The following is a 21427-nucleotide window of genomic DNA, read 5'->3' on the forward strand; positions in this document are numbered from 1 at the left end:
AAGGCTTCTTTCTCCTTGGCTGAGATTAGGATCTGGGTGGTATCAAGGATTATGTTCATTTCAGTTCCTTTCTGCATGGACATAGCTCTAAAAGCCAGTAGATGGAATAAGGTAGCTCAGGGCCCATCTCTTTTCTTTCTTTTTTTTCCCCAATCAGGATCAAGTTTATTTTTGTTACCATAGCAACTGATGTTAGCTGTTCTTTCACTTACTTTTGAAATTCTTTGGTAATATGAAAGTTATTTTGCATATAATTGCTTAATGCTATCTATTAACTAGACTAGCAGCTAGCTCTTCCAGATGCTTCCCCCTCCACCCCTCAGTTTCTTCTTAAAGGGGGCTTTGCCTTTTTCCCTCCTGAACATTTTAAAACCCATTAAGAAAAAAAGGAATATAGCAAATCAATTTTCAATAGCTATACTGAGTTTTCCAACCAAGGATAATGCATCTCAGCTTTGCTAGATATTGTAAAATCAAAGAAACAGTGGGTTTGGACCAGAAAAAATCACAGTCATAGTGGCCTAGCTTTTGAACTGGAATGGTTCTCAGAGGAGTCCAGTCCACCTCCCCCCCCCCCCCCACACACACACCCTATTTTACGGATGAGGAAAGAAAAGTCTAGAAAAGCCCAAGGTCACTCAGGTAGTAAGAGGCAATTGGAACCCAGGTCCTCTGTAACTCTTTTCTATTGGACCACTCAAATTCATTCATTCCTTCATTTCTTCTCTCTCTCTCTCTCTCTCTCTCTCTCTCTCTCTCTCTCTCTCTCTTTCTCTCTCAATTTGAGCTCATTCTGGGTACACTAACCTTGTACATTTACACTCTCTACCTCATAGGACTTTTGTAAAGAACATATTTCGTAAACTGGAACCTACAGGGGGAATGTGGACTTCTTCACTATGTGTTATATCTTCCTACTGGTGTGGACATCTCAAGAGAGAAAAGATCGGGACTTAATTAAAGTCTGTAACTCACCCAGCTTACCACTCAATTTTATGCACGTGGAAGCAGTTTAATAAAGCTTTGTGAATTCATTTGAAAATGATTACACTGATCAAATTAGCCTTTCTTGATCATTATTAAATGGAATTTCTTTTATGGAAGATTGCATTACTGTGAAATTCAAGAACAATATCTTAAACACAGTTCTGAAGGTCACCATAATGAGTGACCTATGAAATGGCTTGTTAGCTCCACCTCGGCCATAATTGCACTGTTAAATAATATAGGTGCAAAACGTTTGCCAATTTAGAAAGATAGGGGTACGTGAAATTCCTTTGGGTAGGGGAAAAAGTTATGGAAAAAAAGGAAAAGCCTTCAAAAGGAACCTAATAATTTAAAGACATGGTTCAAAAGATCTAATATTGTAAATATCATTTGATTTATAAAAAGGAATCCTGTTTTAAAGACTGGAAACTAGATTTGTGATGAAGGACAGTTTGAGAGCTCAACTCCTTTGAAATAGATTCTTTGGTTAAAAAGCCCCTACCTCTGAAATTCTAAATGAGACCTGAAAGGGAGCACTAAATCTTATCCATATTTGCCATCATCAGGACAAACCAAAGTCATGCTAATCGATATGAAGAGAATAAATACAAATAAATGCAAATAGGAAGCATGCTGGCAAATGTTTAACAACCATATCTCTGAGAAAAATATATGGATGATACACTTTTAAATCTAATTTGCATTACTGACATTTCCCCCTCATTTTCTTAAGTCCAGACAACTGACAAAACAAGAAATTAAGCCCCTGAATTGAGAATTTGTGGACTTCCTGGGTGCAAATGCTCACTCTGAAAATTTCTTAATTAGTTCTCCAGCAGATTCAAACTAATTCCAGCATATCCCTGATACACAGTAGTTAAATATAAGGTAATTTAGAGTGTATGAGTAAATGATGGGATTGGGAAAAACTTCCTGTAGAAGGTAGTGATGAGTCTTGGTAGATAGTTTGGGGTGGGGTTATGTAGGGCTTTAGAAGCAAAACAGAGTAGCTTCTATTTGATTAGACCTTGGGAGCCCTGGAGTGGGTTGGATAAAGGAGTGTTAGAGTCAGATCCATATTGTGGGAAAGTCACTTTGGAAGCTCTGTGGAAGATGGAGCAGAAAGAAAAGAGACTGGAGGAAGGGGAAATCACCAGATAAGAAGTGATGGGAGCCTTAACTAGGGTGAGAACCTTGTGAGTAGGGGAAGTGGGGATTGACATGTGAGATGTAGAGATAGAGATGGCCAAATTGGACAATGAAGTTGATGGATGGGATTGGGGAGAAAGGAGACAAGGAAAAAATAGAGATTCCCAACCTGGAAGATTATAAGGTTTGTAGGGAGAGTTCTGTTCTGGACACATTGAGTTTGAGATGTCTCTAAGATATCTAGGATGATTCAAAACTTAGTTTGAGTTTAACTCATAGAAAAGACTTTAGCCTTGATTTCTTACAAGTGTAGCATTGACAGAGACCCAAAGGGGTAGAGTCATTTTGGTTGTACCACTATATGACTGAAATGTGTTAGAGAGGTGGACCAGAGCACAAACCAGCCCTCATATCCCTCAAGGCCACCAACCATGTCACCAACTCTTGAACCCCAAATGATAAGCAAAAGAAGAGGCAGGTAAAATAAAGGAAAAGCTTAGAAGACATGGTGACTCTGGGTCTTAGAGAAACTGCATTTTTCAGAGGAGGGGACTAAAGTCCAGAGACCAAAGTTCTTGGGGCAGGTGAAAGGTAGTGAATGAGCCAAAACAAAAATTTGGGTCTTGTGTTCTTAGTCTAGGGTTCTTTTCTCAAACCATGTTGCTATTTTGGGAGAATACCATTAGGCCTATTCCCTGATTTCCTTTAGGTACTGGGAAAGTGCATGTGGTCCAGGTTGATACATTACCTAATATTCAAATTCTCTCTTGAATATGAGTTCAAATCTTCTTTTTAAAATTTTAAATTTAATATGGAACTTTGGAAAATCACAACCTCTCTGGGTCTCAGTTCCCTCAGGTATAAATAGTGAAACTTCATTGAATAGCCTTTTAAGTGCTTACCAGCTCTAAATCTATGATCCTATAATGTGAGATATCATAGTTGTATGTATCATCTCCAGTTCACAATCCATCCATAGCTACCTATCCTGTGCCATTCTTACCTACATCCCCCCATAAATTGATCATAAAGGGTCCACCCAACTTGCAGGGACCCTCCTTGTTTTCTATTAACATTGTGAGGATACCAGTGGAGCATACATGAGACTATCCACCTGTTGCTTGCTTCATTCTTTTCAACTTGCACTTAGAAACTCATGGAAAACTTAGAAATAGGTGCCTGGACACAAAAAAATACAACCATACTGAAGAAACATACCAACTCAAAAAAGTAAGGGTCAGATAGTATCCTCTATAATTTCCCCCACTGTCACAAAAATAATAAAATGAATGCTAACTACCACATTGGCTGCCCTCATTCCCAGGGAGCAGTCAGCAAAGGACAATGAATAAAGTTGTTGGGGTGGGGAATGGAGTGATCCTTTAAGTAAATTCCATCCTGGGGTCAGGAGTGCACGATAACCTCTTGTTGGGCTAATAAGAGGGAGGTTCAGAGCATCCCAGCAAAGTACAAATTGGGTGTCTTGTCAGTGAAAAGGAGAAGTATCCAATCGGCCACTAGATGGTGCCCCTATTTTTCACTAATAGAAGGGGAGCATGGTAATAACAATTTGAGCATCTAGGAGATTTTCACCCCACATTGCAGGCTTCTCCACTTGATGCCTTAAGGATCCTATGAGTAAGTGGGAAACCAATATCTAAGCCTTATTTTCCATTTCTTCATGTGGGAGTGGGTGAGAGGAGGAATACTCCTGCATCTTACCCATGGGGTGAGAATAAAGGTGTATTTTGGAAATAATCCCAAGTGATAATGACCAACTTCAGGGGGCAGCCTCAAGTTCAATAAGTAGATTGGTTCTTGACAAGCAGGTAGCAAAAGACCGCAATTCTTGGTAGGGAGACCGAAACACAGATGTCCTCCCCGACATACAGACTCATACATTCTACTTCCTCCAGTTACTTTATCTTCCAGAGATTGTGCTACCTCATTGTGGACTTCCAATCAGAGCCCCTAGCTGACTCCTTATAGGGAATGCAATGGGAAGAGTCCTAGATGAGAGGATGGGGACTTAGATTTAGAAGGGAAACAGGATGTTGGAGTTTTCTACAGAGTGAGAAGGCCAGAGAAACTCGCTTCTTGGTAACCATGTCGATGACAAACAGGAGGATCTGGGTCAAGAATGGAGAACGGAAGGGATACTGTGTGCTGAGCTCCAACTAGGACAAGAAATTTCCATTGGCTTACCATTCTGTCAGGCCTAAGAACTGGGAAGAAAGCGTTGGTGATATGGGATGATTCACCTACATTCATACCTCTTCATTCTGTGTAATGAAAATAATTCAGATGGGGAGGGCTTACGCTGAGTTATACAAAGAGAAAAGAATGGAATTGGTTACAAGACGCGAGTTCAAATCCCAGCTCTGGCACTCATTAATCATATAACCTTGGATCAATCACTCCCCTGCTCTAAGTTTCTGTGTCCTCCTTCCTACAATGAGGGGGTTGTACACAATGATTTCCAAGGTCCTTTCCATCTCATTTCTCAGCTCTTAAATGTATTGCCCTCTTTGAATGTCAAGAAGGGACAATTATGGAAAGACATTAGCTACATTGTGTGGTAGGTACACAGAAGGAACAGACACTACGCTGTTCCTAAGAGAAAAAAAAAGAAAAATGTATTGTGTCTTGAAAATGGCCATAACTGAAGCCCCTAGAAAAATGAAAGCCAAGTGAGTTCAACTGGTTATTTACAGCACTTAAATGTCTAATCTATTCAACTGTTGAGCATTACTTTGATTTCCATAAAGAAAGGTCTGATCAAAACTATAGGAGGTGAAAGCAACCATCAGAGAAGTAGTAGCACACTTTACCCCCTCCCAGCCCATTCCATTCTTTCTTTCCTTCAGTTTCAGGCAAACTTAGAGTTCCCAGAAGATTCACCTTTGCTTCCCAAAAATAGTTCTGAAGTCTTTCTCCCCATTTTTATTGGCAGATTCTAAATGGATTATCCTATCTTGGGCTCAAAGAAATTCTCAAGGTGTTCCATAGTGGCGATGGAAGGTCCTTGAAGGTCATCTAATGAGAAAACTGCAACCCATAGAAGGAAAGGGCCAGTATCACCTGGGTAGAAATGCCAGCAATGTTCTTAGAACCTATTTCCTCTTCTGCATTATGCCACATTGACTTTCCCTTCTTTTCCATTCTGGGGAATTCTAATAAAGTAGAGGCTGAAGGTGGGAGAGCTGTTGGCCTGCATCTGTTGAGGTGGAGGATTGATTGAATATACCTCACATATGTTAATAAGGAAGCATAGAATAGTGATCAGAGTCTGATTTAGAATCAGAAGACTTAGGTTAGAATCCCAGTTCTCTCCTTTCCTCACTATTTGACCACAGATAAATTCCTTCCCTTTCCCTCTCTGGCCTTAATTTTCTCCTTTGCAAGACTAGACAGTCGCTGAGGCTCCCTTTAATTCTGGGTCTATGACCTTTAGAATGGGAAGCTATAGTAGGATCCCTGAAAGGGCATTACATTGCTGTGCCCTGGACCATAAAGGTACCAATGGGAGCCTGCAAAATCAGGGAACTCTTTCCTGAGCTCTGCCTCCCCCTCAAAGACACAGGGTTTGGCATCCCTGGGGAAAGGGGCATAAACAAGGTTATCATCCATTTTCTGAATCCATGGAAATTCTAAGATGTAAGTGGGCACATGTGGAACAAATATAAGCACATATACTTGGTCTGTCTTCCCCCTTCTTTCATTCCACTACTTCCATGTCCTTTATACCAAGGTTAGTATCCATATCTGGAAATCTGTGTCTATTTGTATGGAGAGGCATTTAAGGACCTGGCTCCATTCTTCTGCAGGCACATAAAAAACCCATTCAGAATATGCATTCCCTCTTGGCAGTTTCAATCTATTCAAATTCCTGAGGCCCTTTAAAAGTATTCCTTCCATTCACCACTATCTGTCTGACAATGTATAAGTAAGGGGGAGTGAAAGACATAGAGGTCAGAACACCCATTTGCTAAAGTTTCTGGTGGGAAAAGAATTCTCATCTCATTGGAAATGAGTTAACCAGGTCTTTCCAGTCATTCTGAGGACTGCAAATGCTGGGATGCCAGTAGAACTTGGAATTTTTGTGTCTAAAGCAAAAAAAAAAAGAATAGGGGGTCGATTGGGTGTGTCAACAGTTGCAGGGAGGAAATAGCTGTCAACTAAGGGATGTGAGGCAGAAAGACCAGATGAAAGGCAGTTGCCTCCATCCTCTGCCTACCTGTGGCTCTCTTCTCTCATCCTTTCTTAGCATTGGCTTTTGCTTCGGCTCTTTTTGCATGCTCCCCAATTACATTGGCATCTTTATGGTCTAGGGCACAGCAATGCCATGCCCTTTCAGGGATCTTCCAGTGGGAGGAAGAATATGGTACCTTGGACCTAGGCCCTGAAGCAAAGCCCTAGATGCTCTACCTGCATTACAATTCTATGAGCACAGCCATAGTCTGGCCTAGGCAGCTAGGTTATTTGCTTCTTGAGGGAAAATCATTCACAACAGCTCACAGAGTGCTTTGCTCAATAAACACCAGACAGAATCACAGGACACACAATATTTGCTCAGAAAACAAGAACAATGAAATAAAATTCACAATGTTCCTGTTGAGATTTTTGACTTATCAAGTCTCTCTTCCTTAGGTCACTACTCACCACAGCAGGACACACCAATATTTCCAAGGCCTCTTACACCAATCATTGTGTTCCTCTGGCAGAAGCCATTGATTACTTCCTATTGCTTACAAACCAAAGTCAAACTCCTTGGTGTGTTATTCAAGGCCTCCCCACTTGCCTTAGTCACCCTTCTTTTTGCCTCCTCTCCAGTAGGAACCCGCTTCTCTAAGCAGATGACTCTTCTCACTTTAGGGCTCAAATAAACTAGATCCTTTTTGTTTGCAGAGCTTGCCTTCCATTATTTCCCCAATTCAAATCCCAAAACCATTTATTCCAGACTGTGCTTCCAGTTATTCATGGATAAGATAGTCCTTACCCTCAAGAAACTTCCACTACCCTGGAGGAAGATGATATGGAAATATCTAATACAGGTTGATTGGAAGACAGAAAGAACATTTCAAACTAGAGATGAAGAAAGGCACCTCCCATGAGCCCTTGCCTTAAGGGAGTCAAGGATTCTTAGAGGTAGAAATAGGAATGCAGTACATTGCTGGGGCAGTCTGCAGAGGAAGAAAATGGAAAATTGATTGAGGGTAATAGATACTTATGCCTATTCCAGAAACCTAAGCTGGGACTGGAATATGTGTGTGTGTGGGGGGGAGAGGAGTGTCAGAAAGGTTAAGTAAGAGTCAGGAAGAAAAGCATTAAGTAATATCACAGAAGTGGAGGGAAGAAGGAGTATCTAGGGATGATGCAGAGAAACCTGGGCATGGGAGTGATGAGATCAGTTGGAGACAAACTGGAAATCTGTTTGCCTTGTAAAGGGAATCTTCCTTCCTCGTGAGGGCTTAGCCTTCTACCTGATTTGGACTGCATTGTTTTGGGGGGGGGCAGCCAGGGAGCACAGGCCCTGGAAGACCACCCAAAAGAGACCCCTCCTCAAAAGGCAAAATATCCAATGAGGGACTTGGGTCAATCCCCAGTCACCACCCCCTCCCTTGGACTCTGGGAAAGAATTTAAGGAGATCAAGAGTGGTGCTCATCCTCTGACCATCCAGTCTCCTGCCAAACCCTGGCCGGCTGGCCTGGCAAATTCAATCAGCAATCCATGTGGCCTTCTCTTTAAATTCCTTGTGACTTGTCTATTACTTTCTTAAAATGCTGTAACTTCCTTTAATAAATCTCTATTTTCTTTCCAAAACCTGCATTCCCGAGTCTGAGTGGCAATTCATCCCGGGGCAGTACTGAACCCAAGAAACAAATCAGCAGCTACAGCGGTGCTCAATGGTAGCACAAACTACAGAGAAGATATGAAGAAGGGCTGAGAAAAGAGCCTGACTCCCCTTTCTGCCCCTCCCTTGTCTGCACCAATCTGCTTCTTCTACTTTCTTCAGAGCTATGCTCTGTTTCCTCTTCCTCCTCCTCTGGAAAAGCCCACATGGATCTCCCCCCTCTGGATTCTGTTTTGCTGAGAAACCTGGACACAAAAGACAGTCCCCTCCCACCAAGGTCATCATTCATTTTCAGTTCTTGTGGCTAAAATCCAATCTAAATTTGGAGCTGATGAGGAAGTAAAATAGTTTTTTTTTTCAATTATCAACTGACATAGAAGTTTATGTCCACATTCTGAAGACTCTTCCTCCCAGCACTTTATTGAGGTCATTTTGATCCATCCTCCTCTGATGAGATGAGGGGATTGGAATAGCTGACCTCTAGTCTAAGGCTTCCTCTAGCTCCAAATCCCTGTTCTTATGAGTCTGTGATTCACAGCCCACCTAATGTGGCTAAATTGCTGGCCCTTGGAAATACCATGGACAGCTCATCTTTTGCTCAGGGCAGACAGATATTGAAAGATAGCTTCTCTCCAGCTTCCTTAGTGTTCTTTCAAAAGTCAGAATGCCAAAACTGAGTCATATATAGAACTTTGGAAACTCCACAAGTGGACTAAACTTTGGGGTTCTTTCTCTCAATCTCTTTCTGTTTTTCTCTGTCTTTGTCTCTCTCTCTCTCTGCCCCCCCTCCTTATCTCTCTGTCTCTCTCTGTCTCTGTCTCTTTCCTGTCCTTTTTTGTTTCCATGGAAGCAGCTATGCCATGTTCTTGAAGACAGTGTCTTGATTAAGCATCAGCAGGGTGGCAGCCTTACAGTGCACAGTGCCGTCTCTTGCATTCATTCCTGCTATTAGCAGCTTGATTGTTGACAAAAGGACTAAAAAGGTCCAGATTTTTCCAGAATTCTCATTTGTGTTGAGAAGCTCCCCATTCTCTCAGACACCCATATTCCCCAAATCTAAGACATTTGTTCTACCTTTTCCCTCAGCTTCATTAACCAGTCAGTTGCCAAGCAATTATGGCTCATCTGGGAAGTAGGACCCAGACTTCAGTATGAATATTGGTATATCTAAAATGAAACTGAAGAATATTTATGAAACACCTTCTGCATGCAAAATCCTGGGCTGGGGACTTGGAGAGGAGCCCAAATTTCCTTCCTGAGTATCCACACTGTCCTTCTTCATCACTAGCCATGTATCACTGTCCTGGTGAATGTTTAACACCTGGATCTTCAAAGGAAATCCTACTCAAGACACTTTTCAAGTTTAAGCCAAATTATTAACATTTTCTCCATCACTCTAAGTCAATTAATCATTTTTTCTGTGGTGTAATTTGTTTTCATTGAAAATTTACCATTCTCTCCCAAGCTAATTTGAAATTGCAGGACAGATCTCCACTCTGGTCTCCACCCCAAGCCATCATAGAGAGCAGTTTTAGAAGTTCCTTGTTTGCAAGCTAACAGACTAATTGAATGCCAATGCCTACTTACACTGTACCATCTAAAGCATTCACATAACCCCCCCCCCCCATTCAAGGGGTTTCCAGGCCGAGGGGCCAGGAAGGTGCACTCTTTATACAAATTCTCCTCTAGCATGTTCTCTTTTTTGTCTACCCTTCCCAGTAATGGTATGTGTACTAGTGAGAATGTATGCCCCAGGCTTATGCAGGAAAAGTTTTGTTTTTGCTATTCTTCTGAAGCTATTACATTCAATGGTTTTGTTTTCAATAAATTATGCATTCTGGCTGACTAGAAAATTAAAAATAAAATTGGGGGGGACTCCTAAGTTATGAAATTAAGTACAAGTTTACAATCAAAATAATCTGAATCTTTCGTAGCTGACCTGGGGGATAGCATGTGCTTCTGGGGGGGGGGGGCGGGGGAGTTAAGACATTCTTTCGCATCATTACAACCATTTGAATTCACATGTGATTTGGGGGGAAAGTATTTCTGATCAAGGCCAATGTTGCATTCCCCAATAACTGGGAGAGGTTGAAGAGACAGAAAAAGAGAATACAAGCAAACAGGGCAACATCTGGGCATAGTCCTATTCTTTTCACTAGAATAGCATTGGATCAATGCATTAGACAAAGCAAAACAGACTTCCTTAGAGTTCCATAGGAGGGCAAAAAGCAGGAAGTGGCTTAAGGCTCAACTTTGAGCTACCAGAATGTCTAGATTTAGTCATTCTTTAAAAACTTCATTCAGGTAGATAAATAGGCCTGCTGTTCATATTCACAGAATGTTGGTTCTCACCTTTGGCCACATGGTTCAGCAACAGCCTAAAATATTTATTCCTAATTATTCCCCTGCTACTGTTGAGTGGTTACTCAATGAGCATGTTGTTTTCAATATGAATACTTGCTGATTGCCATGCTTTCATTTTATGAAAAGGTCAGTCTTACTGTGTACTCTTTTTCTTTATTTAAATACTTCCCCAAAGCATATCAATGCCCAGATAATTAAATATTCCAATGGCCCAGGTGCTACCAATTGCTTCCAATTGTGGAATTCCCTCACTTCAGACTAGCACATTCTATTCCATGGAACAGTTTAAAATTAAAATCAATAAAACCAAACTTTTTAAATTGCCCATGTTCTTCAAAACGGAACAAACTTTACATCTCTTTTTTCTGATTTAATAAATACAGGAACAACTCAATTCAGTTGCAGGGAATACTTTTTTAAGCGTTCATTATAGGTCATCATGCTCCCCAAGGTTAAGTCATCAGAATCCCTATTATTCCATTTACTCCAATCCATTTCAAATGAATAAGTAAGAATTTACCATGCACAAGATACCTGGCTAGGTGCTCAGTCTTCAAAGGCAACGATGGAAGAATGTGGCCCTCTAATACTGCTGTTTGTTCTCCCCTTTTGGAAGAGGACCAAAAATATCACTATCGATGTCTTGACTTGTATGTGAGTTGGATTAAATGAGACAGTTATACAAAATCATCAGCCTCACTCTCTCTTCCAGAGTCACTGAAGTCCAAAGGCAAGACAAAAGGCTAGATTACTGGTAGTGGCCCAAGATGCAGTGCATGACTGGCATCATTGGTGTCTGACCAAAATCTAAGTACGCATTGGCACCTGCTTCAGCGTCCTTCATGGCCATTGGAACAAAGTGTTCTCTGCATGTTCCTTCGCGGCCACTGGAACAAACTGTTCTCTGCCTGTTCTACCGGAGGAAGTCTTCACAGGCTTGGGGTAAACATTCCCATAACTCACTGATAGAATAGGTGCTGGGGTTCTAAAGGCAAAGATGGAATGATATGGCTTTCTTTTTGTTGTTCAGTCCAATTCTTCATGAGCCCATGGACCATAACATACCAGACCCTTCTATCTTGTACAATCTTTCCAAGTTCATAATCATTGTTTATATGAAATTATTCAATTTACCCTCTGCTATTCCTGTTTCCTTTTGTCTTCAATATTTCCCAACATCAAGAATTTTTCTAATGAGTCCTGGCTTCTCATTGTGTGACCAAAGCATTTAAGTTTCACTTTAGTACTTGACCTTCCAGTGAATAGCCTGAATTAATTTCTTTAAATTTTGATTTATCTGATTTTCTTGATGTCCAAGGGACTCTCAAAAGTTTTGTCCAGCACCACAATTCAAAACTGGTGATTCTGTGCATTCAGCTTTACTTATAGTCCAATTCTAACAGCCATACTTTGCTCCTGGAAAAACAATTTTGATCGTAAGCACCTTTGTCAGTAAGTTTATGTCTTTGTTATTTAGAATGATGTCCAGGTTCTCCATATCTTTCCTTCCAAGGGGAAAATGGTTATTTTAAGTTTCATAACTATAGTTGCTGTCTACAGTGATCTTTGAGCCCAAGAATATAAAATCTGACATTGCTTCCATTTCTTCTCCCCCTATTTGTCAGGATGCGATGAGACCAATTGCCAAGATCTTAGTATTTTTTATATTAAGCTTCAAATCAGCTTTGATACTCTCCTATTTCATCCTTATCAAGAAGCTTCTTAATTCATCTTCACTTTCTGTCATTCTGTCATTAGAATGGCATCATCTGCATATCTGAAACTGTTGCTATTTCTCTTGGAAAGCTTAAATGGGATTTTGATTCATTCAGTCTGGTATTTCATATGATATACTCTGCATATATGAGTTAAATAAATAAGTTAAATAAATAAAGTGACAGTACACAGCCTTGTTTTACTCTTTTTTCAATCTGAAAGCAATCAGTTGTTTTAATCAGTTGCTTCTTGGCCTACATAAAAGTTTCTCAAAAATCAAGTAAGGTGATTTATTACTCCCATATCTTTGAGGATTTGCCAGTATTTTGTAGTGATCTGCACAGTCAAAAGTTTTTGTGTAGTCAATGAAGCAGATGTAAATTTTCTTCTGGAATTCCTTTGCTTTCTTCATAATCCAGTGAATGTTGACAATTTGGTCTCTAGCTCCTCTGCCTCTTTGAAAACCAGCTGCAATTTTGGTAGTGCACTTAGTTCACATGCTGTTGAAGTCTAGCTTGCAGAAATTTAAATATAACCTTACTAGCATGTGAACTGAGCACAATAATTTGAACATTCCTTGGTATTGCCCTTCTTTAAGACTGGAACTTAAATTGATCTTTTCCAATCCATTAACCATGTTGAGTTTTCCAAATTTGCTGGCATACTGGTGCCATACTTTTACAGCATCATCTTTCAGAATTTTAAATAGCTCGGTTGAAATTCTATTAGCTCCACTACCAATATTGTTATCAATATCTCCTAAGACTAGATTTCATTCTCTAAGATGTCTGGATTTAGATCAGCAATCATACCATCATGGTTATTGGAGATATTAAGATCTTTCTTGTAGAATTCTTTGTATATTCTTGATTCCTCTTCTTAATCTCTACTACTTCTTTTAAGTCTCTACCATTTTTGTCTTTTCTCCTGCCCATTTTTGAATAAAGCATTCCCTCGATATGTCTACATTTTTGCCCACTCTTCTCATAAATGTGATATAAATAAATATATATATATATATATATATATATATATATATATTTATGGGAGTGTGTGCCTCCTGTTTATGAGCAAAACCTACTGGTTTTGATATATCATTTGAAAAAATAACTTTGCTAAGAGCTAACTGAACTTACTCTCTGACTATTAGTGGGAAGTGTCATTAGAGGGGGTTCACAAGCTATAGCAATAGGAGTGAAATAGTAAGTATAATATGAGGGAATAATATGAAAAATAGTCCTTTCCCCAAAGGAACTTACTTTCTACTGGGACAGGGAGAAGGAGGGAAATGAAACAAGACTACAAATAAATTGATAAATAATTTGAGGATAGGATACAGTGAATTTTGATAACTAGGGAAATCAAGAAAGACTTCCAGAATGAGTTGGTACTTGAATTGAGACTTGAAGGAAGCTAAAGATTGCAGCAGATGAAGATGAAGAGGGGAAAAATTCCAGTCATTGGATATATCCAGTTCAAAGAAATGAATTTATCTTTCCTTTTGTTATCTGGGAGATTAGCACTGAAATTTATCCCATATGCTAATAAATTTGACAATCTAAGTGAAATGGATGAATATTTACAAAAATCTAAGTTGCCTAGGTTAAATGAAGAGGAAATTAAATAATCAAATAACCCTATTTCAGAAAAAGAAATTCAACAAGCCATCACTGAACTCCCTAAGAAAAAATCTCCAGGGCCTGAGGGATTCACAAGTGAATTTTATCAAACAGTTAATGAACAATTGGTTCCAATTCTATATAAACTCTTTGGAAAAATAGGGGGAGATGGAACTCTGCCTAACTCTTTCTATGACACCAATATGGTGCTGATACCTAAACCAAGAAGAGTTAAAAGAGAAAAAGAAAATTATAGACCTATCTCCCTGATGAATATAGATGCAAAAATCTTTAAAAAAAATTTTAGCAAAATGATTACAACAAGTTATCACTAAGATAATACATTTTGATCAAGTAGGATTTATCCCAGGAATGCAGGGTTAGTTCAATATTAGGAAAACTGTCAGCACAATAATTATATCAACAACAAACCTATCAGAAATGATATGATCATATCAATAGATGCTGAAAAAATTTTTTGACAAAATACAGCATCCATTCCTACTGAAAACAGTAGAGAGTGTAGGAATAAATGGACTGTTCCTTAGAATAATAAGCATCTATCTGAAACCATCAACAAGCAATATATGCAATGGGGAGAAGCTAAAGGCATTCCCTATAAGATCAGAGGTGAAACAAGGATGCCCACTATCACCACTACTATTCAATATCATATTAGAAATGTTAGCTTCAGCAATAAGAGAAGAAAAAGAAAAGGAAGGAATTAGATTTGGGAAGGAAAAGGTAAAACTCTCACTCTTTGCAGATGACATGATGGTATACCTAGAGAATCCCAAGAAATTATCCAAAAAACTACTAGAAACAATTAGCAACATTAGCAAAGTTGCAGGATATAAAATAAATCCTCATAAATCCTCAACTTTTCTATATATGTCTAGCAAGATAGGGCAGGAAGAGCTAGAAAGAGAAATCCCATTCAAAGTAACCTCAGACAATATAAAATACCTGGGAGTCTACCTGCCAAGGCAGACTCAGAAACTTTTTGAAAACAATTATAAAACACTTCTCACACAACTATAATCAAACTTAAAAAATTGGGCAAACATCAGCTGCTCATGGATAGGTAGAGTTAATATAATAAAAATGACTATTCTACCAAAGCTAAACAACCTGTTTTAGTGCCCTACCGATCAAAATTCTAAAAAAATTATTTCAATAAGTTAGAAAAAGTTATAAGTAAATTCATATGAGGAAATAAAAATTTAAGAATTTCCAGGGATTTAATGAAAAAAGTGCAAAAGAAGGTGGCTTAGCCCTACCAGATCTAAATTTATATTATAAAGCATCAGTTATCAAAGCTGTCTGGTATTGGTTAAGAAATAGAGTGTTGGATCAGTGGAATAGACTAGGTGCAATAGCAGGAAATGATTATAGTAATCTGCTGTTTGATAAACCCAAAAAGTCCATCTATTGGGATTAAAAACTCTCTCTTTGAAAAAAACTGCTGGGATAATTGGAAGTTAGTATGGAAGAAACTTAGATTAGACCAACACCTCACACCCTATAGCAAGATAAGATCCAAATAGATACAGGATTTAGACATAAAAATAAATATTATAAGCAAACTAGAAGATCAAGGAATAGTTTACCTGTCAGATCTATGGAAAGGGAAGCAGACCAGAAAGGGTCAATGTTAGAAAGGATGTGGGAAATCTGAGACACTAATACATTGGTGGAGCTGTGAACTCATCCAACCTTTCTGGAGAGCAATTTGAAAGTACACCCAAAGGGCAACAAAAACGTACCCTTTGATCCAGCAATACTACTACTGGTCTATACCATGAAGAGATGATGAAAGAGGGTAAAAAACATCACTTGTACAAAAATATTCATAGCAGTCCTGTTTGTGGTGGCAAAGAATTAGAAATCAAGTAAATGTCCTTCAATTGGGGAACAGCTTAGCAAACTGTGTTCTATGTATGTCATGGAACACTGTTGTTCTATTAGAAACCAGGAGGGATGGGAATTCAGGGAAGCCTGGAGGGATTTGCATGAACTGATGCTGAGCGAGATCAGCAGAACTTGATAAACATTCTACACCCTAACAGTAACATGGGGATGATGATCAACCTTGATGGACTCACTCATTCCATCAGTGCAGCAATCAGGGACAATGTTGGGGTATCTGAGATGGAGAATACCATCTGTATCCAGATAAAGAACTGTGGAGTTTGAACAAAGACCAAGGACTATTACTTTTAATTTAGGAAAAAAAAACCCTGATATCTTATTATGTAATCTTGTTATCTCTTATACTTTATTTTTCTTCCTTAATGATTTCTCTCTCATCACACTCAATTTGGATCAATGTACACCATGGAAACAATGTAAAGACTGGCAAATTGCTCTCTGTGCAGGGGGTGGGAAGTAAGATTGGGGGAAAAATTGTAAAACTCAAAATAAATAAAATATTTAAAAGGTAAAAAAAGAAATTGATCCCAGTTTCATTTATCAGTGTTTTCCCGACCCATAGAAGAAGCAAATAGAGGTGCTCTTGAGGGCTAGTAAAATAGGAGTGCAAAACCTGCCTCTGATACTAAGTGACTGGCATCTAATAGGTACTTTTTAGACTCTTGTTGACTGAATAATAAATATTGATTTTCTGACCCTAATAATGTCATTTTAGGTAGCTAAGTGGCATGGAAGACAGATTGCTTGGCCTGGAGTAAAGAAGACCTGAGTTCCAATCTGGTCATGGACCCCAACTAGTTGTATGATTCTGGATAAGTCACTTAATCTTTTTTTGCCTCAGTTTCCTTATGTGTAAAACAGGGATAATACTAGCTCCTACCTCCCATAATTGTTGTGAGGATCAAAGGAGATAAATGTAAAGCTCTTCTCTCATAGTACATGGTATATAATACATACTCAATAAATGCCTATTTCCTTCCTACCACTAACTAGGTGATTCCCTATGACTATAAATTCTAGAACAAGTGTCAATTTGCCATAGAAAGGGGAGTTTCATCACTGAGATTCCTCTATCCCAATGAAATTATGGGTGTAGTTCCTCCTGTGACCCTGCCCACTCCTTCCCTATGCACATGAATGAGAAGAGGAAATGAAATGGGCAGTATGCCATGACATAACGGGAGAAGGGAAAGCAAATGATGAAGGCTTTGTTGTGAAAATGGAGAACACATTAACTACAGCTCTGTGCCTTAGGCCCAGACACAGGTTGGGATATGACTGCCACCTTCAATCCCATCAGGACTGTCTAGAAGTCAGGAGACATGAACATGTCATAGGATTAGGCCAAGCTAAGGGCAGGACCCAGGGGATGGGAGATATTGCTGAAAGATGAATTTCACCTAGTAAAGTTGGGAAGGACATTTTTTGGGGGGAAGGGGCGGGGATTTCCTGGGTTATAATCCCAGGTCTTTCACTAACATTCAATGTGACTTATGCCCATCATTTCCCGTTTTGGAACCTCAGAATCTTTATTTGTAAAATGAGGGCATTTTAAATAGATGGCCTTTCCAAAGCCCTTTGCAACTCTGAAGATCTATCTTCTTTTCCTTCTTCTTCATGAACTATTTCCTTTATAAGCCTAAATGGAAAGGCACTTTACAAGATGATATTTTTAACAAATAACTTCTATTTGAAGCTACCAATTATCTGTGAGATTGATTTTTAAAATTCTGTACAGGGGTGGCTAGGTGGAGCAGTGGATAGAGCACTGGCCCTGGAGTCAGGAGTACCTGAGTTCAAATATGGCCTCAGACACTTAGTAATTACCTAGCTGTGTGGCCTTGGGCAAGCCACTTCACCTCATTTTAAAAATTCTGTACAAATTGTAGAAGCATAGTGTTAAAGTCTGAAGAGGTCCTAGTTCACTTAGAGATCCAGGTCTCTCATTGTACAGATGAGGAAACTTAAGTTTCAAAGTTCAAGAGGCAGAGCCAGTGATGGACCTCAGCTATTCTCACTCCAAATTTAATGCCTGCGTTGCTTCTACTGCCCTATACTGCCTTTCATTTAAGAAAATTCTTGCATTCATAAATCCCTTGAGAGATTTATTTAAAGGGAGTGGGATCAAATTTCAATAGAAATTGGTCTAAAAATATGACTGAATTCGATGTGTTTATGACTTTTGGGAAATAGATTAGTGTCTAGACTGAAGGTAACTCCAAATGACTTTAAGAGTCCAGATAAAGCATATCATTGTTAGGGAAAGGGGAATCAATTGGGATGCCATGAATCCAGACTGTTCCTTCAGTGAAATACATGTATTTAATTGTTTCTTCGATTTTATAATTAGGGTCTGCTGTATTTCACAGTGTCATTCTCTCAAATTTGCTCACTTTGTGAAAGCCTCCATTTCCATTGTGGGGCAATGATTTTCTCAGTCATGGTAAACCAATTTGCAGCAGGTTGGGGAGCTCTGGTTGGGATGACTTGTTGGGTAGATGTATCCCAGTCAGTGTTTCTCAACCCAAATTCTACTGAGGAAAAGGAAACATCTCAATCCCCTAGGGTGGATGGCTTGGCTCTCTGAAGTCTTAGTTTCTAAGAGGTTTTAAGGAAGGGAGAGAAGCAGACTGTAGGAAGAAACAGTAGTCATTTTTTTGTTTGTAGGTTTTTCAGAACTTGTGACTCAGGCAGGAAAAGGGGGAATTAGTTAATCAATTTTCTGCTTACACTCTCTGCTACTTTTTCCTGAGCCTGTGCTGGGTAATATTCTCTGGATTTCCAAGGCACTGGCCAACAAAGTGCCTAGGGAATTGAGCTTCACAAAAGAAACAGGCAATTTTGAGAGAGGGAGAGAGAAAGGGATATACTTAATTGGAACTACCAGGTACATGGACTATAGGACTCCAGGGAAAATTCTTAGCTCAATAATGAACATACCAACCCAGTATAAGTTGAGACCAATCATGAGTACATTGTCAAGGGAAATTCCTAGTTCGATACATACAAATCTATCAAAAATAACTTCTCTATAATCCTTTACAATAATCCTAAAATAAAATCAGCCAGCAATTATCCCTGATAAAAGGCACCAATGCATGCCTGCCTTGCCAGGTGGTCACTTAAACAACATGGAATAGCAGAGGAAGAGGGCTCCTTGGCACACCAGAAAAGAAGAGAGCAGGGTCAGAGAGGGCACAGGCAATGGTTTTCCACCCTCACACCTGCCAAGGAAGTATGCAGTGACATTTTTATGAGGGGAGTAGTTTTTAGAGATGGAACAGAACTTAGAATACTTCCTCATTTCATAGATGAGGAAACTGAGGTCCAGAGAGATTAAATGACTTGTCCCAGTGGATACAGCTAGGAAACAACGAAGTCTGAATTCAACTCTCTGTCCTTTGAGTCTAAATCCAGTTCTCTTTCACTGGATAGACGATGAGTTGTTATCATTTGCACATTGCCCAAGGTGACTGAATGAACAGAATGTCAGCAAAGCAAAGAGTTTTGGTAGTAAAAGTTTTTTGAACCAGTAACAAATGACCACAAAGCATCAATTGAGAAATCCTCTGTGTAACTGAGAAGTGAGTATGTGGCACAAACAAATAGACAGATTGCTTTCCATATTATCCCTGGAATCCTAGCCCCTATCTCTGAGCAGGCAGATGTCAGTTTGGGACAACAGGGTACTCCCAGGTATATCAGCTGGGACAGAGCTGCCATGGCTGGCAGTGCTCTGGAATCAAGTGACCTCTGCTTCTGGGAGGCATCCATGTCCCCACTGGCACTGAAACTCTGAGCCATTGTCATGGGCCATATGTGGATAAATGAAAGTAAAGAGACAGTCATTATCATACTCATCATAAAAAACCCCCAAATGAGAAATCTAGAAATGGACTCAGAAGAATTTTGTACTTAGCAATACTGTATTTCTGCCGGCAGATACTGAATGCTATGAAAGGGGTGATAGGGGAGAGCTCCAAGACTACAGATCTGGCAGACTACCCATCTGGCTAATGAGAATTTCAAAGGACACTGATAACTATTTAAATGGAAGAGGATTATATCTGAAAATGTTACAGTTGAGGTGATTGATCTGTTTATTCCCTAGGAATTAGTCCAGACTTGTATCTGAGATAACTGGGATTTTTCAATTTTATTTTCATTTCTCATGGAACTAAATGATAAAAAAAGAAATTCCTTTGATGTTACAGCAAGGGCACACAACTGATCACCCTACCTATGCCTTTCCCTCCAAGTGACCTAAAAACAAACAAGAAAAGGGGACCCACAGATGAAGAGTGAGGGGAAACCACTACCAAGCCCCTTCAAATGTTCAATGATGTAATGATCATACATCCAAACTACATCAGGAAAAGCATGATCATAGAAGGATCAAATACATACTGACTGACCATTGGAAAAAACGTATTTCCATTTATCCCATGGTGAGAGATCTGATCTAAACTGTTTTGTACCAAAAGGCCATAATCCTTTAGTTATTGCCATTGGGCAAATGTTGCTGCAATCTGTTGGTAAAGCAGTGAATGTCCTACCTTGAATATTGTTGAGCTGAAAGAAATGATGAAAATGAGGAATGCCAGGAAGCATAGGGAGAAATGAAGTAGAATCAGGAAAACAAACCACCTAATGACTGTAACAAGACAAATTCAAAGAACAACAAAATCTGACAGCAAACACTAACATCATAATAGCCAATGAAGAGATAGGAGAAGGCACTTCTCTCCCGTCATTGCAGAGGTGTAGTACCATGGATATGGAACTGAATGAAGACTTCTGACCTTGGGGGAGAAGCTGGTTAGTTTTACTGAGTAGTGTTTTTTTCTTCCTTGTTAGAAGCAATGACTTTCTGATAGGGGTAAAGGGAAGACTAAATGGGGAAATGTAAGATAGAATAATGAAAGATGCCATTTTAAAATTTTAAATAGCAAAAGTGCTTTCAAAAATGCTACCTTGAGTTAAGTTGTTGCTGTTAAGTCATTTCACTTGTGTCTGACTCCTTGGGACCCCTTTTGAGGTCTACTTGACAAAAGTCCTGGAATGGTTTGCAGTTTCCTTCTCCAGTCCATTTTACAGATGAAGAAATGAAGAAAAAAGGCAAATAGGTTTAAGTGATTTGCCCAGGGTCACACAACTAAAAATTGTCTGAGGCTGGATTGGAACTCATGAATGAGTCTTCCAAATTCCCAACCCAGTGTTCTAGTTACTGCAGCATCACCTAGTTGCCCCACCCCCTTGAAGTAAGACTTCCTTGGATTTTTCAATTATCTGTCTTCCATACCTGTGGCATTTTGAGAAATAGAATCAGATGATGCAGAGTGCTACAGTAGAAAGGATGCCATATTTGGAGTTAGTTGCTAATCACGTGAGCTTGGGCAAATTTCAAGCTCTCTTTGGGCCTCAGTTTTCTCCTATAAGAAATAAAGAAATTGGATTGCATCACTTCTGAGGCTCCTTCCAGCTCTAAATTTTTGTTTTATGATAAGGGATACAGTAACCTCTTTCAACAGATCATGCTTTCTTTTTTCAGTCCTGCCATCTTCAGTATGCCATATACCCACGGTCCAACTTTCTTCTCTGACCCGTACTCCTAGGTTTCCCATTGGAACTTGGGTCTTATGATTGGTGAACCAGAGTATATAACCATCATGCTAATCCCCAGCCATCTTCATGGCATATGGCACTGATCGTACCCATTTTCCCTTTTGTATTCTAGCTCTTAAAAGTGATGAAATCAAAATACTAAAACCCTCTCCCTGGCCAATCCTCTCTTCTATGTGCTGT

This window comes from Macrotis lagotis, chromosome X, assembly GCF_037893015.1.
Source record: "Macrotis lagotis isolate mMagLag1 chromosome X, bilby.v1.9.chrom.fasta, whole genome shotgun sequence".
Classification (NCBI taxonomy): Eukaryota; Metazoa; Chordata; class Mammalia; order Peramelemorphia; family Peramelidae; genus Macrotis; species Macrotis lagotis.